The following is a 3,058-nucleotide window of genomic DNA, read 5'->3' on the forward strand; positions in this document are numbered from 1 at the left end:
GGGAGCAACACCATTTACAGCGCTTTGGGTCTCAGTATCAGGTGTACCAAGATGCATGGGTTTCGAAAAAATGTGTCTAGTAGTCTCGTCCTATTTTTAGGCGAACAAATGAGGATGGTAGCATGTGTGCCGTGGCCTATAGCTAGACGTGTGGAAACCCGAGCAGGCCTCGCTGCTCGCTGGCTTCACGGGACATGTTGCTCTCCTATGATTTACGGGCAACATTCAAGATGCTGAGATTATAAATGATATGAATCTGCGTGTGCCGGGGGCCCTGGAGAGATCTGAGGGTTTGGTGCGTGTCAGGCAAAAAAAAAAAAAAAACAAGCGAGAAGTTATGGGCCAATTAAGCGGCCGATCGCTGTATTAATGAACATTATGAGGGCGTTTAATGTGCGGCCGGAAACGTGATACGTCATTCTGGAAAGAAGAACCCTATTAGGTCATTAAAATGCTGTAAATATGTGTGACAGGGCTGTCCTCGAAAACCCTCTTGCTTTTTGTTGCGTCTGGCGTGTTATCCCCACAGTCGGTGCTTGGAGGTTTGTGAAGCCCTTTTGTAATTGGAAGTTTATCTTGGTCATAAAAGAAAACAAAACACAACGATGACCCTCAATGAACATTTTCCATTCTTCACTTGATATAACAGGAGTGATTATTCCCTGGACATTGGCTTTTGGAGAGTTTGTGGTTATTCCTCCTGAGAGAGCTGCTCACTTCGGGGATTTTCCACCAAACTGTTCCGTTGAATTTACTAACGGACTGCCGCTTTAATCGTCTTTGGTAGTAACTTGTGTGTTTCTGTTTGAGATACTTTGACATTGTCCTCTAGAATCCGCTGATTCGATCAGAACTCATAGATCTGTCAGTGATTACAAGCCGCCCTGGTCTCGAGGTAGTAAAGTGTCACCAACAACCGAATAAACCCCAAGAAGTTGTCATCTCTTCCAAAGAACGTTGTTCCAGCAGCCCTCTGGTTCATCCATTTGGTGTTTAGCAAACTTTAGATGTTCCACCCTGCCAAACACACCGCTCTCGTTAAACGTTTGTCAGATGGTCGACTCTCTCGGATCCTTCAATGTTGCCTGGTGTTCTTTGTGAAATCCAGGAGCATTATAAACCCTTTATGTTTTTCTTTTATTTTCAATCAGATATTCATTTCATCTAACTTTAGGGCTTGGATGAAGATCTGATCAAATTTCAGTTCACACTGATGCAGAACTACATAAAGATTATAAGGGATTCAGAAACTTTCTAGCTTTATGATTAAGTTAAGGCTCAATAGTTCCTTCCTTTCTTTCCCTCCTTCCACGGTCCTTTCGTCTTTGTTAGTAAAATGTTCACAAACGATCCCATTCATATGCATTACGAGCCTGCGGTGCATCTGTCCAATATCATTTATTTGATAGCCTCGCCTGCAGTGTCGGCGGTAGGAGTTCATTTACTTCATTGTCTGGTTATTTTTCCCACAGAGTTGGTATTGTTCTCAGCTTATAAGGAGTTCATTATAAGTTATCGGAGTCAGGCTTTTTCATTTTTGCATGTGAAGCAGTTGCAGCACATTCCCAGAGACGGTCTCAGATGATAGATATGTGCCGCCTCAGCCAATACGCTGCCCTGTCACATCAACCAGCTACCTAAAGTATATGCTACCTTATATCTCCATAAGGTTCATCTGAAGTCAACACGCAGTGAGTCGAGTTTCACTTGAACCCCAGCATCCTAACAGGGACACAGACTGAGGCCTATACCACCGGATCCCTGACCTTAGTAGGCACCAATCGTTCAGACTATATTTTGAGTGCAGTCTGATTGCATGCGCGAACAAGTGAGCAATATGTTGACAACTCATTTTACGCTTCCATGGCATGAAACACAGCTCATTTTTCTCATAGGTGACTGATTTGCCAGGGCGGAGACCATACCCCCCCTCTTTTTTTTTCTCAATGTATTTACGTGACTGATGAATGTGTTTTTGTCATCTATATGACCTGTTTAGAAATATGTACCATCATCTAAACCTCAATCAGTCACTAAGGACATTTGCCTCAGAGTCAAATTGGTTATTTCCAATAATTTTGGTGGATATTTCTACTGGTGTCTGCCAGAACCTGAAATCTGTTCAAGAGAAGGTAATGCTCGTCCCAATAAGGGCCTCAACTATGAAGGCAACAACGTGAGGGACCAAACCCCTGCAATTTGGGTGGGGAGGGGACATGGTGGTTGATGGGATCAGTGACCTTGTTGAGATATCCAGAGGTTTTTGTTGTTTTCATTTACATATTTACAAATAATCTTATGTGGGCTGCAGGAGCATTTGTCCCCGTCCGATCTTCAAGACAGTATTTGTCGTTGGCCTATATAACATTTGACAACATCCACATTCAGTTTCGCGTCTCGTTGTCTTTATTGAAAAAACTTAAGGTGGTTTGTGCCATCAGACACATGTAGGTCATTTAATATATATATAAGTAAAAAACTAGTGAAATAGCGAAAAGTAAAAAATATGAAGCTACAGTTACGCACTCTCCCCTATGCAGTCCTAGATGCCAGCCACCTATTTTTCTTTTTTTCATCAAGATCGATGCATTATTAACTAAAATGTAATGGAAAATTAGAAAGAATTCCTGGATCCGTCCCTTCATCCAGACTGCTGCAGACAGAAGCATCTCTAAACTGTGTATTATAAACATGCGTCAATTGTGCAAAATGGTCTCCATGACACTCTGTGACGAAACCTGCAGTATCAAAGTAGTGTCAATCCAATCAATATGCACGTGTGTATACAAGACACTGTCAAACCCAAAGTCAAGGTATTGCTGCCGCAGCTTTACTCTCTGAACCAGCTTGCTGTCTTTATGCTGCATGTAGGACCGTTTGATGGAAAGACTCTTTTGATTCATCTCAATATTGTCAGTCACCTCTAACTTTTCTTCTACATGCAGCCAGGATCAAGTTGATTTAAACCCCTGAATACCTTGCATGTCCCCACACTAGTCTATGCAGCCCATACCCTGCCATAGAATAAATAAGACACAGTACACAGTGTTACCACATT

The sequence above is a fragment of the Acanthopagrus latus genome, chromosome 23 (assembly GCF_904848185.1).
Source record: "Acanthopagrus latus isolate v.2019 chromosome 23, fAcaLat1.1, whole genome shotgun sequence".
Classification (NCBI taxonomy): domain Eukaryota; kingdom Metazoa; phylum Chordata; class Actinopteri; order Spariformes; family Sparidae; genus Acanthopagrus; species Acanthopagrus latus.